Source organism: Crocodylus siamensis, chromosome 5, assembly GCF_052110815.1.
Source record: "Crocodylus siamensis isolate JL-2025a chromosome 5, ASM5211081v1, whole genome shotgun sequence".
Taxonomy (NCBI): Eukaryota; Metazoa; Chordata; order Crocodylia; family Crocodylidae; genus Crocodylus; species Crocodylus siamensis.
The window spans coordinates 54165980-54191901 of NC_143399.1; the positions used below are offsets into that span (position 1 = coordinate 54165980).

Genomic DNA, 25922 nt, shown 5'->3' on the forward strand with positions numbered 1-25922 from the left:
AGTCTATCTCCTGCTCGCAGTCCCTGATGGCACGCAGTCTCTGAACTGTGGCCTGGAGCTCCTCCAGCTGGTGCGCCAGAGACCCCAGTAGGGAGCAGACCCCACAAGGGGAGGTGGCCATGCTCCCGGGCCCCAGAGCCTGAAAAAGAGACAGGCAGCCCCCGCAGCCAAGAGCCAGGGGCTCCGTCTGCGTGGAGCCCGGAAGCATGGGCTCCGTCTGGGCGGCCGTCTCTGAGGTGCCCAGTGGGGGGGCCGCAGAGCCCGAGAGGACCCTCGGGGTGCAGTGCGTGCCCATCCGTGTCATGCCTCTGGTAGGCTGGCTACGGCTGGGGCTGACTACTCTGGGGGGTCACAGGCAGGGTCTCGTGCCCTCCCGTGCCCTCCCCTGCGCGAACTCCACGCTAACTCAAGCGCCTGTTTACGCAGCCTGTTCGCGCGGCTCCGGTCGGGGGGCTCCCTGGGGGGCTGGGCCAAGTAGGGGCCTGGGCGGGGGCTTGACCCGGCAGCGGCCTCCCCCCAGGGAGCGAGGAGTTAACCCCTTCCCACCACGAGCCCGCTTACCTCCGGCTGTGCTGGGGGTCAGCAGGGGGCTTCACGGCTGCTGAGGGGGTGTCTGGGGAGCTTCGGGGGAGCGGGGGCACAGCGGGCTTCACCCGCGCGTCTCTCACTGCTCTGGAGCCTAACTGACAGTCACCTTGCTGGGGTCACCTGACCCCCATTATCTCTCCTGCTTGGTGCAGGGGGCTGGACCTTGGATGATCTTCCAAAGCCCCTTCCGGCCTTACCATCTATGAATCTAGGAGTATAGCGCAGGGTGAAGGTGGGGTAGCATCAGCAGACCAGTGCCTGGCCAAGATGACCGTTCTCTTATGGCGCCCTCCTGATATAGAAACTGAGCACTGGAAGCATGAATGCCACATGCCCCTGGAGGCTGGTGGGGCATGATGACCCCCGCAAGGGGAGGCCGCGCTGTTGGTGGCTGGCGGGGTGAGTGCTGCCCTGTGGTCAGCGAACACCTGCAGAAGACACCGCCAGCCGTGTCACCTTTGGGTGGCAGTGATGGTGGACAGCCCACAGATCCTGCCAGTGGTGTTGGTAGCTAGGGGGTGGGTGTGTGGCGGGGGTGGGGCCGGTGTGGCGAGCCTGCCCGCCCGCAGGCACACCACCACGCTCAGGGGGTGCATGTGCACCTGCCAGCACCCCCTGCGCTTGCCAGTGGCTGGAGGGGACCTCAGGAGGTAATCCTGTCCGAGCCTCTGCTCAGCGCGGGACCAGCCCCACTCCACCATCCCAGCCAAGGCTATGTGTAGCCCGGTGTTTAAAACCTCCTGTCCTCCCCCCCGCCGCAAGGGCTCCTTCGGTCCCCGCCTGAACAAAGGCCGGGAGGAGGGGCCGAGCCTGCTCCCCGCCGGCTGAGGGAGCTGCCCCGCCCGCAGGGAAGGCGCGGCCAGGGCGGGGGGCCCGGGGCCGGCAGCTCGGCTGGAGGGGGCGCCTACGGGGCGGGGAGGGAGCTCTGTCTCCGCTCCCCTGCCCGGCCCCGGCCATGAATATGTAACTCCCCTCTATTTCCCGAGCTCCATTGCGGAGACCGCTGCTCGCCATATTGTGCTGCTGCGGCTGCTGCGGGCCCGGGCGAGGGCAGGGCGCGGCCGGCGGTGAGCGGGGCCCCCCGCGGGTTGGGGCGGGCTGCGGGGTGCTGCTAGGGCTGCCCCCGCCCCGCAGGCTCAGCCCGGCACCCGGGGGCGGGGAGGGTGGGCGCTGCCCCGGCCCTAGTCCCGGTCCCGGTCTCCGGGGGGAGCGGCTGGCTGCCCGCTTCTCGGCCCCGCTGTGACAGGCCGGCGCCTCCCCGGCGCGTAGCAGGGGCCGGCCGCACGGCCGGCGGAGCTCTGGCTCCCAGGTCGCCCTGGCTCTGCGTGAAACTCTGCCACTGTTTAGCCTGAGCAGCACTTGTCACTTCTGTCTGCCGTTTCGCCTTGGCCGCCGCGCCTGGCTCGGCAGGTGGGTATCACACTTCCTCTCTCACCGAGCCGTGCACCCAACTCGGGTAGCTGGCTCCAGGAGCAATCTCCTGGACACTCAGGGTTTTTGTTGGAGCCGTGTTGGGCTAAGGACATAGGTAGGCAAGGCTCTTTGGGCGGATGGGTTCTCTTTTATTAGACAAGTGGGTAGTTGGAAAATGGGAATCCAGAGGGTTCTTGGTGGGTAAGATGCTACGATGCCCAAGCGGGAGCCTGGGAATTGGGCTAAGGGTGAGGAGGAGCAGGTCCATCCTCTCGCAAAGAGGTTCTTGCATCTTTTTAAAAAAGGATTTTTCCTTAAAAGATGAAAGGAAACTGTTGGGGTTTAAAAATGTGGTATTAGGGCATGGGTGAGACTGTTTTTTGCAGGTTGGGAAAACAACTTTGTCAAATGTCTGTCACGGTCTGTTCATCTTCCTATGAGAAATGCTTGGTTCATTGTAGTGGTATAGGTTATAGCTAGGTTGGTCTAAGCACAGAAGCAGACAAGGTTCTTTGGAGAAATCTGATATCTCTGATTAGACCGACTCGAATAGTTGGGAAAATTGGTTTGTTATAGGAGGTAGTGCAGTTGATCTGTTTTCCTTATGCAGCTTTGCATGGTATCATTTGATATTTAAATACACATACTGTGTCAAGCTCACTGCTGGTGTTGAGGCTGATTGGTAAGATAGAGGTTGCTTAGATTATTTGCAGTATGTTTTAAGGAAACTTCTTGAAGCATCTTTGGATATTTAAAAGGTGTGTGTGTGTGTGTGTCTAATATAACAGGTTATTTGTTTGGAGGGGAAAAAGTGGCAGATCATTTACTAAGCAGACAGTTGGGTGATGCTGTCAATTAGAAAGCTCCATTCACACATGGTTCAAAAGCCATGTCACACAAAGCTGAGGTGACAATATCTAAATAGCAACAGCATTTACTGGGGGAGGGGTTTGGCTCTGATCTGACATCTGTTCACAAAATGCATTTTACCTAACTTCTGCATCTGTTCTACTATGTAGCACAGTAGCAGTAAGACAAAAATCCTGCATTTGGAGGCATTATTTCTCTTCTCTTCTCTTTCTGAGTCACTAATGTGGTTCAGTATCATAACTGTAACCACCTGGCCAGTTTTAATGGCCAAGAAAAATACAGTCTGGTACCAACAGGTCTCTCAGTTTTTAATATACAAGGTCCCAGTGAAATAAATGGCATGCTTTTGTCTTTATCAATGGCACTTTATAATAGCACTGTGTGTCATTCTTAATGCACATTGTGGAGAAAAATTTGGTAGAGCATCCTGCTTAATTAATAACAAGGTTTAGAAACTTTCAGGATTGGTGTCTCATGAGAGAGAAATGTAGCTACCAAGGGAAATGTCATCAGTTTTTAGTTGTTTTAAATACTTCTCTTTCCACTGGCATTTAAAAGTACAAAATAAAAATAATGTGGTGTGAAATAAAGCAAAGAGAAAAGGGAATTAAACTGTTCTCTTTTCCCAGATTTTTTTTATGGTGGCCAACTAAAACACAAGTCTAAAGTTAAAAAACAGGCATAATTCTTGTCTTTGTGTAAAGTATATCACTAATGCTTTACTTTTTGCTTAAGGCATGGGTGGACTTCAGATAGCCCACTTCACATTGACTCCGTAGAACAGTGGGCTAGTGATAGCTACCCAGGGATAGAGATGATGGATTAGAGAAGAAGGGATATTATTGGTTCTGATTTTTTATTTTTTTTATTTTAATTTTTTTGTAGGAAAGGTTGGTTAATTGATCTCTGGTGGGATATCTTAAATTTAAGCCAGTCACTGAAGAATGAATAGAGTTTAATGTCATGGTGCTGTTGGGACTTGTTGCAGTATGGAAATTTTCAAAGTTGTGATTTTTTTTGTCTCCCCTCTGGATTGCAGTATTCTCTTGTGAGCAGTTTGAACACAAGCAGCAATAGTCTATATAGTTAAAAATGTGTTGGGTTTTTTTTCCCCCCTCTCACAGTGGACCAAATTATGTTAAATGTTGCAATGATCTGACACAGTTTGACATATTGCTAGCAGAGATATATTTTTTAATATGGAGAGAGGCCTGAAAACACATTACTGTTGGTTTTGGCCAAGCTCTGTATCAGAATTACTTACCAATTTAACAAAAATGTTTCTATATGATTAATATGGATGTTAAAGTAGTCTTATATGCTTGAGTTACGTTTTTCCTTTTTCAGTTTTTCAACATAGCTCTTGATATATAATATCCAGATGTTGGCCTTGCTTGCATGCTATGAAAGCTATGCGACTGCTTCAGCATATAGTCTGCCTTTCTGTCTGTAACTGATGATTGGTTGAGAAATGACCTGCTGGAGCAGATTAATGTCTCTGAGGTCTGCTGGCTGGTATCACTGGAAAAGAAGCAGAATTCTTGATTTGGTTATAGTGGTTTATAACTGTATAAAGTTACAGGTAACTGTAACATTTGTAGTGTAGGTTGTGTGTTGTAAGGTAGGTTTTAAAGTGTTTTCTCTTGTTAGCTGAATTTCAGTCACTTGACTGAACCTTTTTGAGATGAGCAGCTCTATAATGGGGTTGGGCAATTATTTGGGCTGGAGGGCCAGGTAAGGAGTTTTGGTGAGCTGTTGAGAGCTGGTGTGGGGAGGGGGTGCTGATCTGGCCTAGCTCCCCCATCACTGATGTTTACACCAGCATTTCCCAACCCTTTTCATCCCATGGCACACTTGCATGGCTTTTTCCATCTCATGGCACACCAGCCAGATGTGGGGCGGAGGAGGGGGTGGCATGTGGCCAGCTGTGGAGTACACCCGTTGGGAAACACTGGTTTACACCACCTGGTGTTTTATGTTCAATTAAAAAGTAATTAAAAACCCAGGCCCATAGGCTTCTGGGTTCTAACAAGTGTGTGTGGGTGGAGTGTCAATTGATCGTATCAAGACTCTGGGCCCATCTGCCCTGCATCCACTGCTGGGGGTGCCAGACAGTGGGCAGGCAAGTGTGTGAGGTCTCCATGGAGATAGGCCCAGGACCCCCACAGGCAAGGCACACTCAGCCATGAGGATAGGATGGGTAGCGAGTGGCCTCTGGGAGTGCGGTGTGTGGGTGGGGCTGGGACCAGAATTGCAGGGTGGTGACAGTGCGGGGCTGGACCTGGGGAAGAGCCATGATTTCCACCCCCCCCACACATCCCTGGTTCTGTGAGCAGCAGCAAGCCCCTGCTTGTGGAACCAGCGCCCACCACAGGGATGTGTGAGGAACACATGGCAGCTCTGCCCTATGCCCCAGCCCCACAGTGTCACCACCCTGTGATCCTGGCCCCACCCACCTGTCCTGCTTCTAGACCAGGGGCGGGCAATTATTTTGGGCAGAGGACTGCTTATTGAGTTTTGGCACGCTATCGAGGGCTGCATGACAGGCAGCCCAGGGCAGATAAATGTTAAATTTTGTACATTTTTTAGGGGCCTCACGGGCTGGATAGAATGGCCTGGTGGGCCACTTTTTGTCCTCCCCTGTCCTAGATGCTGCTCCCTGCCCATCCGTGGCCCCATCCCATCAGCCCAGCAAACTACAGCTTCCAACATGTCTGGGAGCCACACATGGGGATAGTGGGGTTGAGCTCTGTGCCAGGTGGCAACTCCACACCTGGGGGTGGTGGGGGAGGTCGTACATGCCATGGTGATGTGTCATGCTGCAGGCTGGATAGAATCACTTGGTGGACTAGATCCAGTCTGTAGGCTGTATTTTGCACACCCCTGGTGTATAACCACTTCTGTATCCAAGATACTACTCTGAGGATCGGCTAGTCCAGGGGTGTTCAGACATGGCCTGTGGGCTGGATCTGGCCTGTGTGTCATTCAGTCTGTCAAAGAATTAAGTGGGGGTGTGGCCTGCTGCAGAATCTGGGACCTTTGGCCATCGGTGGAGGAGGATGAGTCAAGTCTGTGCTAAGACAGCCTTGCCACCTGTTGTGGCTGTTCCTGTTACCTCATGCCCTGTGATGCATCTTGCCCATGAAGGATTCCTATGGTCTGGATCTGGCCCAGGGCATGGGGTGAGTTTGATATCCCTGGGTTAGTTTATACTACAGAGACATTGCTGATAGTAGAGTGGGAAAGCTCCCTAATGAAGACAACTGTTCACCAGCAAAAGTAGTTTTTTTTTTTTTTTTTTTACAGATATAGTTAAACCACTTCCCCCAAAAATATAGGTTGCATTGTCAAAAGGATTCTTTCCCAGTATAAACTGTATCTATATGGAGGGAGGAGGGTGCAATTATAATTAAGTGTGTGTGTGTGTGTGTGCACGCGCGCGCGCGCGTGTATGTATGTGTATATTATATATATATACACACACACACACACACTTTTTTTAATTTTTTTTTTTTTGCTGACTTCCTTGGTTCATTGGCATGCTGGTAGAGCAACTTTGAAACCTTGCAGCAATCCCAGAGAGAAAGCTTTGCTAAATTAAATAGGAAGATGATAAATCAACACTGCAGCCCTGTCTTATTTTGATTTTTACATTCCCTTTTTTAATATTGTCATTTTTTATTTTTGCAGTTTTATTATATCACAATTTTGTTTATTCATGATGCTTAGATGTATCATAGTAATAGGAGGGAAGCAAAAATCTTTGGCTATATGGTCATATGCACCTGAAAAGTGCTGTACTGGTACAAATATAGTTATAAAGTACACTGGTTTCTAATGTGGATATACTTTGCATCATAGGAACATCTATACCCTGGACAAGCAAAGTGTTACAACAACAAAAAAAGAATACATTTACTTGTATGGGCTTTTTTCAGCACAGTTACTTTGGTTAAAGATTGCACCTCTTTACATCCCTGACTAACTTGCATCTGCCATCAGAAAGATGCAGTGTTGACATGGCTTTTGGCAGTTCAGTTTTGGGCTTTTGGTACCAGTGAGGATGTGGAAGGCTGGTTGTGGTGTAAGCCACTACTTGGATGTTTCGACTAAAACGATCAGCGGTGAAATAATTAACAACCTTGACATTTTAAATTCCCAGCGTTAATCTTGATTGATTGGACAATACTTAGATCACAGAACAGTTTTAGGAAGATGGTACAAAACTGTTAACCCTCTCTAAATGGGCCACAGTATATTATACAAGCAAGCAACTATCTGTTAAAAAGAAGCATAACTATCTGGCGTAACAGGTATATTCCATGGTAGCAGGACCCTGACACTGGTCCTCTTTTAACTGGGACCTCTAAACCAAGAGTGTCAAACTCATCCAGCCCTGTGGGCCAGATCCAGAGTGTGGGGCTGTGTTGTCTAGCTGGCAGTGCTGTAAATTTGTTGGCAGCATTGTTAATTGCTGTGGTTACTGGAACAGTACCAGCTAGTGCTCCTGCTGCCAAATTTCTGGCCCTGCAGCCCAGATAATACTGCTCCACTCTGGATCTGGCCCATGGACTCCTCTTGGGGCTGGAAATTTGGTGGTGGAACAAATGGCAGCAACAGGAGCTGTGGTAATTAATGCTGTCACCACATTTTCCTGCTGCCAAAATTCCAGGCCGTGAAGGGTCCTGCAGGCCATATCTGGCTTGTGGGCCATATCTTTGACATACTCCTAGTCTAACCAGTAGTGTGGGATGACTTGCACCCCATATGTGCTGTCAACAGCAGAGTTAAGGATGGAGTAAATGTTCTTTGTTCCTTCTTCCTTGGTTAGGGGTAGCATGTGTTTCTGACCAATGCCTAGTGTATTCTTTACCTTGCTTTCCTACTTCATGCTTCATACTTTACTTCATTTTTAGGGTAATAAAGATCGTTAGAAAATGAGTCTAGATGTTAAGAGAATCTCTTTAGATAAGGTGTGTCATTCTTAGCCTTTTTGTATTTAACTGGTTGCCATGACAGAGACAGATTTTTCCAGATTCTGAAAGCTTCCACTCATCCTTCTTTCTTTAAAGCTTTGAGTCCTTATGACACTTCCAAAAACCCTCTGAATGTCATCTGATGCAGCTCTGCCAGGAGCTGACTCTTCAGACTGTGAAAAGACCATTAGAATGTCCCCATTAATTTCAATTTGATTGTTAATTCTGAAGTTTAATTCTGACACTTTTAAGGGCTAGAAAAAATTAGCATCCTTGTAAATTTAGGGGTGTTTTGGAAAACTTGATATAATGCCCTGAAGATGTATACTGTATACAGCCAGTTTATTCTACTTTCTGTCTGTGTAGCTGGAGAAGGTATAAGGGAGGCATCAAGGCTGCTTTGGGGTTGGCTAACCACACAAATAACTTTTGATACAGAAAAGAAGAGAATGATCCAAAAGCCTGTATTTGTAATACACATTTGAGATCCTAACAGAAATATAAAATTCATAAGAATTAGTTGAGCTTGAGAAATGTGCAAGACTTTCATTAAGTAACATGTCTAACATTTAATTCTTAACTAGGTTTACTAATTTTTTAAGATATGGAAGGGGGTACATCAAACTTTTAAAAAACTGTCTTTTAAAAGCATTCAGTTGTCAGATGCACAAGTACATTCATCTTCAAAACTATAAAACAGCCGTAGGAATGAGAGGAACAAGTTTTAATTTTTACTGAATGGGAGGATTGGATTGTCTGTTGTTCTGTTTGTTACAAAATACTAATTTAACATTTATTACCATCTCTCACTTGTCATTGAAATATTCCAATCCAGGAACATGTGGATGGCAAATGCTACTTAAGCAACTATGAGAGCATAGCTGTCAAACTCCAGAGTTTGCTGTTGCCAGCTTGAGCAGCTTGACATCCAGATTGAAAATACCGTTACAATCCAGAGAATATGGATCAATTAATGTCACTGCTAGTAAATTGTGAAATGGCAATTAACAGGAATTTTCCACATCTTGAGGCATCAGGCAAGATGTGCCTCCTGTGCTTTCTCCCTCAGGAGAAGAAATGTATTTGAAAGACCTTTTGCCATTGAGCTAGTTTATTTCTAGATCAATATTTTGTATTCTCCAGTATTGGATGACATCTGGGAGAAGTCTGCTCTAGGTTTCATAATGATAGTATCAGGTTTTTCTCTTCAGTACAACTGCTCCTATGTTCATTAACTTCTGGAGGGTAGGTTGTTGGAAGCCAGGGTTTGAGGTCTGATTAATAGTAGATTTAAGCATACTGGATAACTTCTGCAACATTCCGTCTCCCCAGCAAGGGGGTCTTTTCTTAAATTGCTAAGTTATTAGGAACCTTGCTGCCTACTTGGACTCCTCAATTCTACTGGGTGCCTATGCGTGTGATTTACCTTTATTGCATTTAGTATTTCTGGTCTCAAAACTAGATTATGTTAAATGCAATAATGGTTCCTTCCCCCACCCTTATATTGTAACTAAGGAACAGAATTAGGATTGTGTAGTTGCCTGCAGTTTCATACATTTAACAAGCTTGACTCTATCCAGTTTACATTACCCTGGAATTCTTGGGATGATGATGTTTATTTTGGGGATAATTACAACTTCCCTGTACTTCATAAGCTTACATATTCCATTGTATCTGTTGTAGTTTTTAATGTATCCTTTTCTGGAGGAGAAACTTTGTGAAGGATAATTTGGGGAAGGAGGAAGAGGACTGACCCTAGTTGTATGCGTGTGTTGGGGTTGGAGGAGGGAGGGTGGTGGGGCATGTGTGTGTTTTCCTTGTTCCTTTTTTTTAATTTAAATTACAGTTGAATCTTTTTTCTATACACATGATTTCAGAGAGTCTTATGGGAAATTTAACAACAAAAACTTAAAGGACTAGAAATATAGAAGTCTGACAGTATTAGAGAGAATATTTTATTAAACATCTTAGATCATAAACCAATATTTACTTTTAAAATAACAGAATATTCATTATATGGTCAAAATCTATTTTATGTGCAGAACTTAATTTGGTTATAAACATGGATTGCAACTGGCAGGTCCATAATGAAGTTTATATCCATCTATAAATGGCTTTTGCTTATTGTGATCCTGACTATGAATAGGGCATCTCTCATTCATATTAGTGCAGGCTGTATGAGCCCATCTTAGGGTGACATTTTTCCATGACACTTTAAAAACAGTTTTTCTCTTAATATGATCATCACTTCTCTGCTGTGATAGAATATCATTATTATTTTTTTTGTTGTTAAAATAATTTAATGTGTTTTTAACACACTCTTCTAAATTAGGAAAACAGACTGATAAGGAACAGCTACAAATATTATAGTAGGATTATTAAAACAGTTATCATCACATTACTTGTTTATTCTCAGTGTGCATCACACCATCCTTAAAGTGTAACTAAAACTAGAGTTATTTAAATCTACTAATAAAAGGCTAGACTTGCTTAAAAACATAAACATGTTGTATAGTGCTTTGTTAGATAACTATTGTGTATTAGTAATGCAATTTTTTAGCACATGGCAATTTAAAAAGGGTGTGGGGAGGTTAGGTAGGAACTGGACTGGTTTGGTTTGGTCAACAAATATATGAAAGTGTGGGATTCGAGTACAAATTTGTGGGAAGCTAGATAGTTACTTCAGTGTGGGGCTTCAGTTTTACCCTAGCAGAAAGCTGTAATTCTAATGATTTTGTGTGTGAAAAATAGGTCCCTATGTGTTGATGTGCATCTGCCTGTTCTTGGGAAAGGGAGGTCTGATTTCCATCTGTGGCTGGGATCCATCAGTACTTCATGTCACCTAAGAAATCAGTAAACTCTTTTGTCTTGCTCTGCTAGTCTTATATGGGCATATATTTGACGCCTCATCCCTCTTACAGGGGAGTGAGACCTGGCAAGTGGGAGAACCTATGCTATTAATCTCTGCTGAGGTTTAAGTACTTTCTTAAAAAAACCAAAAGTCTAGCTCTTATGATTATGAGGATAATTATTCAAACAGCACTATCACGGACCACAATGAGGCCTGGTTTATACACTACCTTCACAGCAGTTTGACTATGTTGCTTAGGGTTGTGTCTTATTTTTTAAAATTGATATGTATATTGGTATATCCCCTAATGCCAGTCCTTTTGCACAACAAAGGTGAAGTAGCTTATTTCTTCTATGGTACTGGTATAGTTTTATCTGTGCTAGAAGTAGTTGTACTGCTTTAGTTATGCCAGTGGAGTTGAAGCAGTGAACCTATGTGATGAGACCTTTTGTTAGATTTTCTGCTCCAGTTCTTTTCCTAGGTAGAAGCAGAGAGACTTTTAAGAATATCATGGCCTGTTTCCTGAGTCATAAGAGGGAGAGAGTGGGGGAATGGGGAGAAGAGGGAGGATTGCCCCCATGGGCAGTAGTGAAACTGAGTGGTCACAATTTCACTCTGTCTACTTGTGGGAAGGTAGAATACCACCAAAAAATAGTACTAGAGTTACTCGGGCATCTAATACGTCTCCCACCCTAAACCATCTATATTTCTGCTCAACTGCCAGTGGGCTTGGGGAGCAGCAGACAAGCAGACATCTTTCCTCAGTAGTTAACAGAACCTGCGGTACTAAAGCAAACCCTAGCAGGAGAAAATTATTTCTCCGTTCCCATAGTCTGTAGTGTATATGGTGAGGAAAAGTGACTTAAGAGTCATCAGACACCCACTAGCCAAAGTTTGGTCTACAGACAGCCATTTGATATTGGAATCTGGGGCAGCAGCTTTGTAAGAAACTCATCATCATCCTGTTTCCCAGCAGCATAGTACTGCCCATAGATTTGGTGGTGTGTTTCTCCTACTTATCTTTCATAACAATATCTAATTATTAGAAGTATCATCTTCATACCTCTCTCCGCAAACCCTGTATCTTTTCTACATCACAGGGTAAGCATGAGGAGTAATTTATTTGTAAAGCTGTCTGAGGATGAAAAGCACCATGTAAGTGCTGAGTTATTTATTACTTGACTTCTGAGGCATGTCATTCTCTTAATTTATAATGACAAGTTAGTGCATTAATAGCCTTTTTAATTAGTTTTGACTGGCTTTTACAGATAACAGTATTCTAGTTAATATGTACACAACTATTTTAAGCAATAATTTGGCATAAATGTTGCTAATTACAAGTCATATTGTTAAGTCTTTGTTATTTATAAAGAGCCCCACTTATGTTACTAAAGCAAATGAGTGATAATAGGTTGCCTCATTTCTTCCTAAAACTGCCTGTGCTCAGACATTGGCTTATCCTACTTGTACAATATAAAATGTAACATAATTTTGTTATGTAATCTTGAGGTGCCTTTTAGTTCCTGTGGCTACCACTTTAAATCGTTCATTAAGTAAAATAGTGATAAACTAAAAGCTGGGTATTTAGAGGTACTGGAATACAGTATTACAGTAATATACTATTGTGCCGGAGGTCAAAATTCACTGTATGTTCCTTGTAAAATAGCTGCTTCTAGTAAGATGACCTGTGTGGTTTTTGTTTTTTTTTTTAATACCAAAGTGAATAACAGAACTTGTGTGTGTGTGTGTGTGTGTGTGTAAGGGGAAGGAACTGTATTCTAAAGCAGTGCACTTTGCTTGCTGGGTCTAGTTTAAATGTCATTAAACATTAAAGAATAAGGGTTTTTTGCAGATGTTAAAAAACCAAAGAACTGCATTTTACCAGAAGAAGCAGTGTGTGACTTTGACCTGGCTCTGTAGCGTCTGTATAGATTGGGCATTTCAGCGGGGACTTCTTCGGTGTTTTTATCTAATTGCTGATTCAATCAGCTATTAGATAAAAGTGCCAAAAAAGCCTCATTAAAGCGCTTGATCTATACAGATGTCAGGTGAGCCAGGTCCAGTTAATGTGTCCTCTCTTCTGGGCATGTGCCGGGCTCAGTGCAGGAGCACACAGAGTTTAAAGAAAGCACCATTTCTTTTTTTAACATTTGCAAGCAGCTTAAGTCCCTAACTCACTAAATTGTTCAACTATTTTTTTTTTCTTTTGTTCCACGTTAATGCTTTCCAAGAAGATTGTTTTATTGGAACACAATGATTAACTGCATATTTTGGGGGAAGCTTAGGGCTGAACAAAAATGCATTTTGCCTTTTGAAATATGTGTTTGCTTTTTGATGGCCCAGGTTCTGTGCATCTAGTTCGTTGGTTGAACAGGTTGGTCACAAAGGTAACCATGTCATTTGGCCCTGAGAAGGATTTCTTCTAGGCTAGGTACAAACATTCAAAAAGTCCAAGGTGGAATTGATCTAAGTAAAAAAAAAAAAAAGCAGAACTTTTGGCAGATGTGATGTCTTTTATTAGATCAACTAAATAGTTGCAAAACAATTTATTTGCAAGCTTTTGGGCTCATGAGCCTTTCCTTAGGCAAAGGAGAAAGCCTCTTTCCTGTATAATAAAAATCATCTTACCAAGAAGGAAGAAAAAGTTCAACACCCAGCTTACCATCAGACAACTTGGAAATAAACAGACTGTTTGAACTTTTATTTGAGCCTACTTTGCATGAAAGGAACTTTTCCACTCAGGGGAAACTATAACATCTAGAAAGATGTTATTCTCCAGTGCGTTATGAATTCTCATTTCTACCTCGGAGAAATGTTACAACCTGGGCTTTCTTCTTTGCCTGAGGAAAGGTGCGTGAGCCCAAAAGCTTGCAAATAAAGATTTTTTTTTTGGTGTCTATTTAGTTGGTCTAATAAAAGAGAACACCTCTGCCAAAAGTTCTGCGTATTTCATGATTGTACCTGGCTCTAATGTTTTAGAAAACACTTTTATCTTGATTTGGTTATTACAGGAATGGGCAAAATACAGCCTGGATCTGGCCTGCCAGGCACTTTCATCTGGCATGCGGGGCCTCCCAACAAATCGTTTCCTGCACAGTCCTTCCACCCACGAGGGTGGGAGCGAGGCATCCACAGGTACACTAAGCCCCCAAAATGTACCCTTTTGCCTTGCTCCCACCCTCATAGGCGAAAGGGCCCGGCCAGCATGCAGTTTCCATGCGGGGCTGGTGCTGCTGCAGCTGGCAGATCCTGCTCGCTTCCGCGGTCTCCTGCTGGCTTTCGGCAGTAGGTAGGGAAGCAGTGGGGGTAAGGCTGCAGCTGAGAGGGACCTGGGAGGGGACTGGTGGCAGCACAGAGCTGGGGTATGAGGGAGAGTGGGCTGGTGTGGGGACCCCCCCACACAGCCCCCATGGCATGCATCCCTGGCAGGCAGTGGCGTGGCTCTGGCCAGTGCTGCACATCGCAGAGAGGGGTGCAGTCTCTACACAGCTGCCTATATTGCCAGTGCTCCCAGTCACTCGCATGCAGCCCCTGCACTCGCACAGCAGGGAGGGAAGCCCTACATGCTAGAGCCATGTGTCTTCCCTGTTGGGGCTGCGCAGCCCCAGAGAGAAGCTTCAGGCTCAGGAGTCAGTTGCCTTTCCTGCCCTTCCAGGGGAGGCGCCTGGGGCTTCCTTCCCCTGCAGCACAACCCCTGCGTGGAGGGCAGCCAGCTCCAGCACCTGAAGCTTCTCTCTGGTGCTGCGTAGCCCTGGCAGGGAAGGCACCTGGCTGCAGCATGTGGGGCTTCCCTCCCTGCTATGCGAGTGTAGGGGCTGCACGTGAATGACTGGGGGCACTGGCAATACACCTGTGCACCTTGCGTTGAGCAGCGCTGGCCAGAGCTGCGCCACTGCCTGCTTCTGTGCCATAGGAGGGAGTGTGGGGGGGTTCCCCACACCCCTCCAATCTCCCTCACACTTAAACCCTGCTCCCACAATCCCCCACATATACACAATCCCCAACACACCCTATGCCCCCCATACCCTACCACACCCCCCTCCCAGAACAATATACAAAACTAACAATGTATTGTTCTTATGAGTTATTGCTCTTAAGAGTTATTATGCAGTCACCTCTATATACACTATGCAAACACAAATCAGGACAAAAATATTTTTTGTAATAAAGTTAAAATATATTATAGGTGTTTGACTTTTAGTGTATGATTTGTTTTTTTTTTTTCCTAGTTCTAAGATGGAATCCTCCCCCCTTCCCAAAAGGAGTACTTTTTTGAACAGACCTTGTATCAAGACTGATGCTGTAGGAAACAAAATATTTTATTTACAGGGGTTTCAGCTTAATCTCCTTTGAAGTATGCTCCTTTTGTAGTCACAGACTTTATCCACTGTTTCGGCCAGTGTTGGAAGCACCTCCTGATAAGCAATTTGTGGAACTGCTAAAAGCTGCTTAGTTGCATTTTGTTTTATGGTTTCCACATCACAAAATCTTCTTCCTTTCAAGGTTTTCTTTAGTTGAGGGAAGAGAAAAAAGTCACATGGCGCCATATCAGGTGAATATGGAGGCTGCAGCATTTGTGGGATATGGTGTTCAGAAGCTGTGCTGCATGGACAGGTGCATTGTTATGGTGAAGCATCCAAGAGTTGGACACCCACTTTTCTGGTTGTTTTTTTGGTTGTTTCATTCCCAAATTGCTGGTTAGAATTGAATGACATAAACCAACAGAAATTCCAACTACTTCTGCTATCTCTCGGACAGTCAATTGCCTGTCATTTTGAATCAAACTGTGAACTGCAGCCACATTTTCATCGTTTTGTGATGTTGAAAGGTGTCCAGAACGCTTATCACTTTCAACTGATGATCATCTTTCTTTAAACCAATGGTACCATTCAAAAACTCTTGCACGACTCATAGTGTCATGACCAAATGCTATTTTAAGTAATTCAGATGTTTTACTTGCCATTTTCCTGATATATATATTTTTTTTCCCCATGCATGTGCATTGTTCTGGACACTCTGACGTAATGAAAGGGGATGCAAGGCACAAACAATTTTACTTCAACCACTGGCCATAGAAAACTGGGGAAACACCATGAGCTGTAAACCTGTCCTAAGGAGTCCTAACATGCCCAGACATGTTCAGCAAAGCCACCCCCTCCCCTGCCCCAATAGTTTGTACCACATACACACATACAGTCTTGATACTTTTTTAACATGCCTTGTATTTCCAGGAAAAGGACTTCTGGTGGCAAAGGTCAGGGATTAGGGGTAGGACTTCTGGTCCCAAGGTGGTGACAAGGGGGTGGAGCAGCTGTCAAGAGGCGGGACTACCTATGTGGCCCTTGACAGTTTACCAAAACTCGTTAAGCAGCCTCAAATAATTGCCTGCCCCTGCATTATCAAGATGGTTCCTTTAACTATCTTCAACCACATGTAAATTTCCTGAAGTAGTCAGGGCAAGTGTGTGCACTTGTATAGGGAATGGAGGGAAAAGGATGCCCTTCTTAAAATTTTCCACGGCTTGTGAAAATGGAATTTGTATGATTGACACTAGTTGATTTAGCTCTTACTGTCAGTTACTGCATTCCCTTGGTCTTCTCCCATCCCAAGCCTTACAGCATGCTCAGGCCTTCCAAGTGATGCACCATGTTCAGCACAGGGTGCTCCTGGGGCTAGCCTTCCCCCTGCCCACTTCAGACATTCAGTAATTCCCCGGACATGTTAGATTTGTAATAGCAAGTCTTTAATATTCACCAGACTTGTCTGTATTAGCATTCCCATTTTTGCTAACTGATGGATACAATGAGGGGAAACTTAAGAGATGTGATATATTGAAGGATGACCAAACTGATTTTACTCGGGACAGGGTTGTACACAGCATTGAATAAGTGAACTTGAAACTAGTATAGAGAACATTTTATTTGTACCAGTGCTACTTGGGTCACTATAACTCATGACAGAACCCCATTACACAATGTAAATACTAGGGCCGTGCAAAGATTTGACTTAATATTCGATTTGACAAATATTCGACATACTTGACCTTGAAAAGTGAAAGTCGAGTCGAATAGCAGCTGGTCAAATAGCTGTTGAATCTAATACCGGAAGTTGAATATTAACAGTGCGAGTCGAATATTTGACTTGCCTATACTGGATTCCCTGTGGGGGGGAAAAAAAGGAAAGTAAGGGGAGGGAGGGGGAGGGGGAAGGAGTGCTTTCATGACTGACATGTGTGGCTGGCCAGTGACCTATCAGCATTCTGAGGTCCCTTCCAATCCCAGTGCTCTGGGGGAGGGCCAGAGAAAATGCATAAAAGGCAGCAGTTTTTCAGCTCCCCTGCTTTCTGCCTTGGGGTCAGTTTCTGAGCTGCTGGTGTTCTCCAGCACCTCTGCGTCAGACCATGATGGCTGGAAGCCCTAATTTTCAACAGATTCCCTGCTTGCAGCACTAGCAACAGGGATTTCTGAGAACTTGGTGCTTTTATTTTATAACTACTTTTCATATTAGTTTACGCTTCTATTGGATAGGGTTAGTAGTAGCCTAGGATCTATTCTATATATATAAGAATTTAATTTATATATATTTTTTTATACATCATTCATTCTTTCCACCACACCAGTGCTTCTCAATATATTATCTACACACACAAACACATTTACAGAACATCCAGAAATCTAATCTGCAATGCACAGCACACTTCGAGGTTCCAGTTTACATACGAAGGAACACATTATGAAGTGGGGTGGAAAGGCAGGTGGCTGCACTGGCCAGCCTGTACGAAGGGGAGCAAGGGGGGTTGCAAGTGGGAGAGCTGCAGTTTCTCCCCCCCACCAAACTCAGACGCAGCCTCTTTCCTCCTGCTACAAGGGATGAGGCTGCTATAAGCAGTAAAGAGAGGGGAGGAGCAGAGCCACTGCCTGTGCCTGAGACTCTCTCATGTCCAGACATAGCACCCACAACCTCTCCCACCATAACTGCAACCAGCACAGCAGTGCACTCCACCCCTGTGTCACTGCCTATGCTGAGCCTTCCCGTGCCAGAAGAAGAGCTGGCGCTGGATCTGAATCTCAGTGCCCTGGCAAGGGAAGTTCTGGAGAAGGAGTGGGAATCAGTTGAGTTTGTGCTCAACACCCCTCAGGTTTTTTCCTGTCAAGCAACAAGGTCTTTCCTAGAAGGCACTTCAGAGGGTGCCTCTGTGGAGGTGAAGGCAAGCGGCTCAGCTGAGTCCGCTCTTTCTCTTGCTGTGCCTCTGACTGCTGAATAGGGGGAGAGCTCAGCAGCATCCACAGCTGCACCCGCACGCCAGAGGGAAAGGCCTAGTACTAGCATGGTCAGGGATCATTATGAGCTGGCGGATGATCCTGCATTTGCTATCTGTGTGTACTGCCAAGCCAAAATCAGCCGGGGCAAGGGAAAAAAGCGCATGACCACCTCCGGGATGCTGAATCATCTCCACAGGTACCACCCCTTTGGCACAGGAACGGCCCCCACTCGGTCCATAGCCCCTGTCCCCCCCACAGCAGAGGCAGGGAACCCTGGAACATTGGGTGCAAAAGGGACCTGTTGCAAATGCGAGCAAGGTCACCCAGGCCACTGGGGAGATGCTTGCTCTGGATGGCCAGCCCTTCACCTTTGAGCAGCCAGGGTTCAGGCAGCTCCTGGCACTGCTGGCTCCATCCTACCAGGTTCCTGCATGCACCACCTTCAGCAGGACGGTGGTGCCCTATATGAAGCATGCAGAGAGCACTTGAGGGAGGAGCTGCACAAGGCAGGTCCGCAGGTGACCGTACGCTTCACCTCGGACATCTGGAGCAGCCGGGGTGGAGATCATGTGTACCTCTCCCTCACAGGGCACTGGTGTGGCCAGTCAGGCCGTTGGTGGGCTCTCCTTTATGCCAAGGTGATGGATGAGTCCCACACAGCAACAGAGATAAGGGGGGTCATGACCCGCATGGTGCAGGGGTGGCTGGGCATTGGGCAGGCTGAGTTCACCTGCGGCTTCATGGTCACCGACAATGGGGCCAATATGGTCAAGGCAGTCCGTGATGCCAACTTTGCTGGTATTCACTGTGTGGCACACAATTTACATCTGATTGTGAGGAATGCCTTGGAGGGGAACAGGGCTGCCAGTGATGGCGCCAGCAACACCAGCAGGCTTGTTTCCAGATGCAGGAAGGTGGCAGGCTACTTCCACCGGAGCATCAAGGGGGGCAAGATGGTGTGGGACAAACAAGCAGAGCTAAATGTCCCACAACACAGAATCATCCAGGGTGTGGGGACTCGGTGGAGCTCCGCATACCTGATGCTTGAAAGGCTGGTGGAGCAACAGAAGGCCATCCATGAGCTGGCCTTGCTTGGGGAGATTGGGATCAGTGGCCCCCTGACCAAAGCTGCATGGGATGCCATCCCCCAGATCTTGCTGGTCCTCCAGCCCTTCCTCAAGCCCACTGAGACCCTCAGTACTGATGCTTTCCTCAGCCAGGTGGTCCCCATAGTGAAGGAGCTCCGCAGCCAAATGGAGAGCTTCCTGGGGATCAGTGTTCCTGGCTGGGGCAGGCTGCTTTCACCAGATGTGCAGGCACCGGTGAGGTGGTTGAAGGAGGGCTTTAGGAAAAGGCTTGAGCCCGTGGGGTCCAACACGGTGCATATGCTGACCGCCATCTCTGACCCAAGGGTGAAGGGCACCATATGTGGCAGCGAGACACTGAGTCACTGGAGGGAAAGTGTTAAGAAAGTGACGGAGGTGGAGCGGCAGAGGCGGGGGGAAGAGGGACAGGGGGATCTACTGCCTGAACCCAGCCTGCCATCCAGGAGCCAGTCTTCCCCTCCCCCACAGGCGCTGCCAATATGGGCTAAGGCCATGGCAAACATTAGGGGGTCCAGACCCCAGGATCAGGCAGACAGCCCTCACACTGTGGTGTCTGCCCATCTTGCCGAGCCTGTGGAGCCCCTGGACTGTGACCCCTTGGCCTACCGGGCAACCTGCAGCCCGATGTGGCTGGATCTGGCCGCAGTTGTCCGGGAATACCTGTCTTGTCCACTGACCAGTGTGCCAAGCGAGAGGGTGTTCAGCGTGGCTGTGGATGTTGTGACGCCCCACTGCACCTGTTTGGATCATGGTTCAGTGGAGCAGCTGGTATTCCTCAAGGTGAACCTCCCGCTGCCGGGGGTCCCCAAGCGCCAGGTGCAGACAGAGCGAATGCCTCCCTCCTCGCTCCATCTGGATCACGAGTTTTGTCTGTCAGCAGCCTGAGGTGCAGTTTCCCCCAAACCCCTGCACCTATCACTGTGAAAGTTGGCAGGCTTTGTGGGCTCCTCAGGGGCAAGCAAGCCTGCAGTTTTGAGCTCCCTGTGGCTTTCCACACAGAAGTCACAGGCAGTTTTCTCTCACGAATTTGGGGTGCTGTTTCTCCAAACCCCCTGAACCTCTCTTGTTGAAAGTTGGCAGGCTTTGTGGGCTCCTCGGGAGCTACCATTCCTGCAAGTTTCATCAAGTTCAGACAAGAAATGCCAAAGTTATAGCCTGCTTCGACCTTCCGCATTATAGCCTATGGGGAAGTCGAAGCAGCTGGAATATTCAACTGAGCTTCGACCTCGAGTTGAAGCAGATGGCAAATCGAAGTGGGATCCGGTTTAATATTCGACATGGCTGTCAAATCGAATATTACCTGCTCTGCACAGCCCTAGTAAATACCTTCAGTTTTGCTCCAGCAAGTTTCTGTAAAGATGTTGATGCATCTTTGAGTCTTGCTGTGAGTCTTCCAATCATTTTAGTGTTATGTGTCTTTTTATTAGGTTAAGAATTTTCTCCTGGTTCTGGTAGCTTACATAATAGTCCCTTCATGTCTGGCTCATGGTATGAGTCAATGGCTCAAGTCTCAGGGAGTTTTTTTTTTTTTTTAATGAAATGATAACTGACAGTAAGATGTTGTGATGGATGCTAAGTCATCCATGTTGATATCTTGAAATCTGCTAGACTGACTACTGAAATCCTGCTCCTCAGAAGTGATCTGAACTACACAGTCATGTTCGGCACACAGGAATGTTTTAAAGGATCAAGTTGGCCAACAAAGTGTCGACTGAGTTTGTGATGAGAATTAGATCAGGACTGAAGGTGACTGTGACTTTTGCAAATGCTGGAAAGTTATAGTGAAGACACCCTAATACTCCACTGTATATTGCTTTAGTCAGTGTGCCAAGTGGGTGCTTGTAGGTGCCTTATTTCAGAGTTTTTCAGCTGTTTGAGATTTGGGAATTAGGTTTTTGGGAACCCAGCTACATTTTGATTTGAATTTCTCTACTGGCTTTTTCTTTTCTTCTCTTTACTGCATCACAGTTGAGTTTTAGGATTTAATTGGGTTTAATTCAGCATGCTTTTTGACATCAAAACTTGGTACTGATAAGGCTGGCCAATGGAATGCATTTCTTTTAATCTGTTGCTTTTTTTTTTCTTCTAAAGTTTGTATTCAACAATGTGTAGTCTTATATTGAGATCACTGCTCCACTTTGGGCACAGTATGTGCCTGGTGAGAGGCAGTCAGTACTTCAGAGCTCACAGTCCAAAATACACATAGAAAGGGGAAACAGGAGCACTGTGAGATGAGACACAATGAAATGATCTGTCCAAGATCACAGAATCGGATAGGCTTGTAATTAGGAACAGAACCTCAATCCTTTTGACTTTGAACCCAGAACCCTACCTATGTCACCCCACTGCTTCTTAGAATACAGCTGTGATCCTGGAAAGACAGAAAACACTCTACAAGAACTAGGTATTAGTTACTTAAAATTCCACCTGTCAAAAAAGTGTACAGGATTGCAGAAATCGTCAACTGAATGTAAAATAATGAGCTGCGAATTCCACAAGAACTGGTTTTCTCAACATTTCCTGTGTTTCTGGCCAGATATGCAATGGGCACAATCTCTTTCCCATTTACTTCAGCAATTCCTAGCTGAGCTTAGAGCTGGAGTGTGAATTGAAAAAACAATTATCTGAATATTTTGAACTGGGTGAAGGAAGTCTTATTTTATCCAAACTGTAGTTAATTTCCGATTTAGAAACTGCAGTATCATTGCAAGAGAGTCAAAGAAAACAAGTTAATTCTTGTTAGTTAATCTGTAATCCTATTGGTCTTGCATAGCAGCTTTAAGTAAAATGACATGCCTTTTTAAAAAGAAGTGGAATTGGGTTGGCGGTGCTGTTGTGATTGGTATGCCTAAGTGGCTAACTTTTTTTTTAATACTTTATGTGAAATTCCAAATATCCGTATCTAATTTTTGTTCCGGATAGTTAGTGATCTCTCCCACTGTGCCTAATGCTATTTCGTGTATGTACATAACTAAATTCTGAAAAATATGATGAAAGTTTGCAATGAGGTTCTGCGTTCTTCATTAGGAGTGCTTCTTGGTGAACTGAAATTTAGATTTGTTGTCTGTAGATTTTTATCTGGTATCATGCAATCATTTGCCTTGCTACTGATGTATTCTGACAGACTGTTTGCATTGGTGGATAAATTCCAGTAGTCTTCACTTTACGGAAAAACATATTTTTTGAAAGCAAGGTAAAATCATCAGGCCTACAAAGCCTGGAGGATGGGATTCACTTCCAAGGAGGAATATTTTGCACTGGTCCGGTCCTGCAGGGAGCAAACCAGGAAAGCCAAGGCTGCAACTGAACTCCAACTAGCTTTGAGCATCAAGGACAATATAAAGTCCTTTTTCAGATATGTGGGGAGCCGGAGGAAAAGCAAGGGCAACATTGGACCCCTGCTGAACCAGATGGGACAGCTGACAACTGACGCCCAGGAAAAAGCCAACCTATTAAATGGGTACTTTGCATCGGTCTTTCATCAGTCCCATGGGACGCCCATGCCAACCATGGAATAGGGAGGTCCGGATGAGGGAGATCCCCTGCCCTCCATCAACGCTGACCTTGTGAAGGAACACCTTGAGAGGCTGGATACCTTCAAGTCAGCTGGCCCTGACAATCTACACCCCAGGGTACTCAAGGAGCTGGCGAGCATCATAGCTTCTGGCAGGATCTTTGAAAACTCCTGGCACTCTGGTGTAGTGTCTGAAGACTGGAAGAAGGCCAATGTGGTGCCAATCTTCAAAAAAGGGAGAAAAGTGGATCCGGCTAACTATAGGCCCATCAGCCTGACTTCTATCCCAGGGAAGGTCTTAGAAAAGTTTATTAAAGAGGCCATCCTTAATGGACTGGCAGATGCCAACATCCTGAGAGATAGCCAGCACAGGTTTGTTGCAGGTGGGTCTTGCTTGACCAATCTCATTTCCTTCTATGACCAGGTGACCTATCACCTGGACAAGTGAGAAGAGATTGATGTCGTATATCTTGACTTCAAAAAAGCCTTTGATCTGGTATCCCATGACCACCTCTTGGCAAAGCTGGCCAGTTGTGGCCTTGGGTCCACCACGGTCCGCTGGTTGGAGAACTGGCTCTGTGGTCGGACCCAGAGGGTGCTAATTGATGGAAGTCAATCGTCATGGTGCCCTGTAACAAGTGGGGTCCTCTAAGGCTCTGTCCTTGGACCCATATTGTTCAACATCTCCATTAATGATGTGGACATTGGAGTCAGGAGCGGATTGGCCAAGTTTGCCGATGACACCAAACTATGGGGCAAAGCATCCACACCTGAACACAGGAGGGTGATCCAAACTGACCTGGACAAGCTCAGCAAATGGGTAGACGAGAACCTGATGGTGTTTAACACCAAAAAATGCAAGGTTCTCCACTTTGGGAGGAAAAACCTGCAGCCTCCTTATAGGCTCGGCAGTGCTACGCTGGCTAGCACTACGGAAGAAAGAGACTTGGGGATCATCATTGACTGCAAGATGAACATGAGCCTGCAGTGTGATGCTGCGGCTAGTAAAGCAGCCAAAATGTTGGCTTGCATCCATAGATGCTTCTCAAGCAAATCCCGGGATGTCATTCTCCCCTTGTACTCGGTCTTGGTGAGGCTGCAGCTAGAGTACTGCGTCCAGTTTTGGGCTCCACAATTTAAAAAGGATGTGGAGAAGTTTGAGAGAGTCCAGAGAAGAGCCACATGCATGACCAGAGGTCAGGAAAACAGACCTTATGACGACAGGCTGAGAGGCATGAGGCTCTTCAGCCTGGAAAAGCACAGGCTCAGGGGTGATCTGATGGCCACCTGTAAGTTTATCGGGGGTGACCACCAGGATCTGGGGGAACGTTTGTTCACCAGAGTGCCCCAAGGCATGATGAGGTCGAATGGTCATAAACTACTTTGAGACTATTTCAGGCTGGACATAAGGAAGAATTTCTTTACTGTCCGAGCCCCCAAGGTCTGGAACAGCCTGCCATTGGAGGTGGTTCGAGCACCTACATTGAACACCTTCAAGAGCAAATTGGATGCTTATCTTGCTGGGATCCTATGACCCCAGCTGACTTTCTGCCCTTTGGGTGGAGGGCTGGACTCGATCTTCTGAGGTCCCTTCCAGCCCTAATGTCTATGAAAAATCTATAAAATCATGGAAAAATAGAGCTAGGAGGGACCTCAGGAGGTCATGGACTCTAACCCTCTGCTTGACGCAGAATTATGGTTTAGACAACAATTGCATACAAGTGCTTGCCTAACCTGTTCTTAAAACTACATAACCAGTATTTGGCACAACTATCAGGTACAATGCCCCAAAATACTAAGAATCTTAACTTGCAATGACAGGAGGTAACTGTTAAATATATTTGTGAGATCTAAGGAAGAGTATCATGTTTCTTGCTCTAGAGGAAGGCAAACTCTTCCACAGTCCATGATAGCTTGGCTGGGGTTAAAATTTCTTTTGGACACAAGTGTGGTGATCTGACCCTGAGTGGTGGCACAAGGTCCTCCAGCCAGGAACCTTAAAGTTTTTTTTATTCCAGCAGCAGTATTGGCGTGCCTCAGTCAAAATCCCAAGCCTTAGCTGCAACGGACATGCAGTGCTTCTGAGGAAGATTTTGTTTTGGGGGTGAGAAGTGAGGAGATATCCCTGGCACTTGCAGTAGCAGGAGGGGAAAAATTCCTTCCCAGCCCCATGTGGCAATCAGCAGTCTAGAAGCATTTGGGGTGTGGGAGGGAGGAACCAAACAGTCCAGTGTGAACTGTAACCTGGGAACCAGAAACAAAACTCTTCAACCCAACTGAAGTGTCAGAATTCTTCTTTCTGTTCATCCTATTCCTTCTGTAAATTTATCTCAGCTCTTTAATCTCCTTAACCAAGCCAGTTGTAGAGCTGTTTCATTCTTTTGCTACTGAGCATAGTCCTCTCCAATTTCTGTCTGCTCTAGGCTCTAGAGCTCTTTGTGTAATTACCAAGCAATGCATATACAGGGGCTTCCTTATCTTCCAACTGTTGCTTTTAGCAGCACACTCCAGGGAAAATCTAGTTAGCCTTAGATCTTCCCTGAACAATGTTCATCCAACCTATTCTTGAATACTTCCAAGGAAGGAGCTTCCATAACTTTCCTAGGTAGTCTGTTCCACTGCCTTACTATTCTTATAGTTTAAATGAAAAGTCCTGATAATCTAGATGAAATAAAACTATAGTACCAGAAAAGAAGATTTTTGTGTTCTCCTGTTAGGACCCCTGCTTCCTGCAAGGTTTTTATTCATAACATCCGATTAAGTCAACTGTTACCTATGGAAGCTTACACCTTTCTGAACTAGTTCATCTCTAAGGATGCATCTGCACATGTATTAACATACTTTTCCAAATGCGCATTAAATTTAGTACCTCCAATATGAAGTACTAAATAAATGCAAATTAGAGCGTGCTAATGCATAGTAGCACAAGTGCATGTTTTTTAGGTGACGATGTGCAGAAGCCTGTTCTCTGCGTATTAGCACAGGTTTTATGCAGCATTTTAATGCACAGTAGAATAGGCCACTGTGCATTAATGTGTATAGATGTGCCCTGAAGTTCCACTCTGCCCTGCCTTCTGTCTGATAATACCGACATAAGACTTCTTGGAGTTAATTCATGCTCTTAGCCCAATAGTGGTGTATTGCTTCACAAGCTTAAACATATCCTGACTGTTGTCAAACCATAGGCACCCTATAGCTAGCAAGACCCAGGGGAAATATTTTTGTTAGGTAGATCCTGCTGCAAGACTTACAAAACTGGGGATTGTCTACATAGCGTTCCAGCTGTTGGGATGGTTTGAAGAGAGTGAGAGACAAAGAATATACCCATGGTGACAGAGGCAT

At 45.9% G+C, this 25922-nt stretch overlaps 1 protein-coding gene across 2 annotated transcripts in view; it reads left to right on the forward strand.

Annotated features, from left to right (window-relative positions):
* The first annotated feature begins 1410 nt into the window (after positions 1-1410).
* Positions 1411-25922, forward strand: part of RNF2 (ring finger protein 2) — a 38205-nt gene continuing 13693 nt past the window's right edge. Inside the window, exon 1 of one of the 2 annotated variants that reach the window (XM_090048322.1) lies at positions 1411-1998. The gene's annotated coding sequence lies outside the window, so the exon portion shown is untranslated. The remainder of the gene's footprint in view (positions 1999-25922) is intronic. The other variant, XM_090048323.1, reaches the window with a different exon arrangement.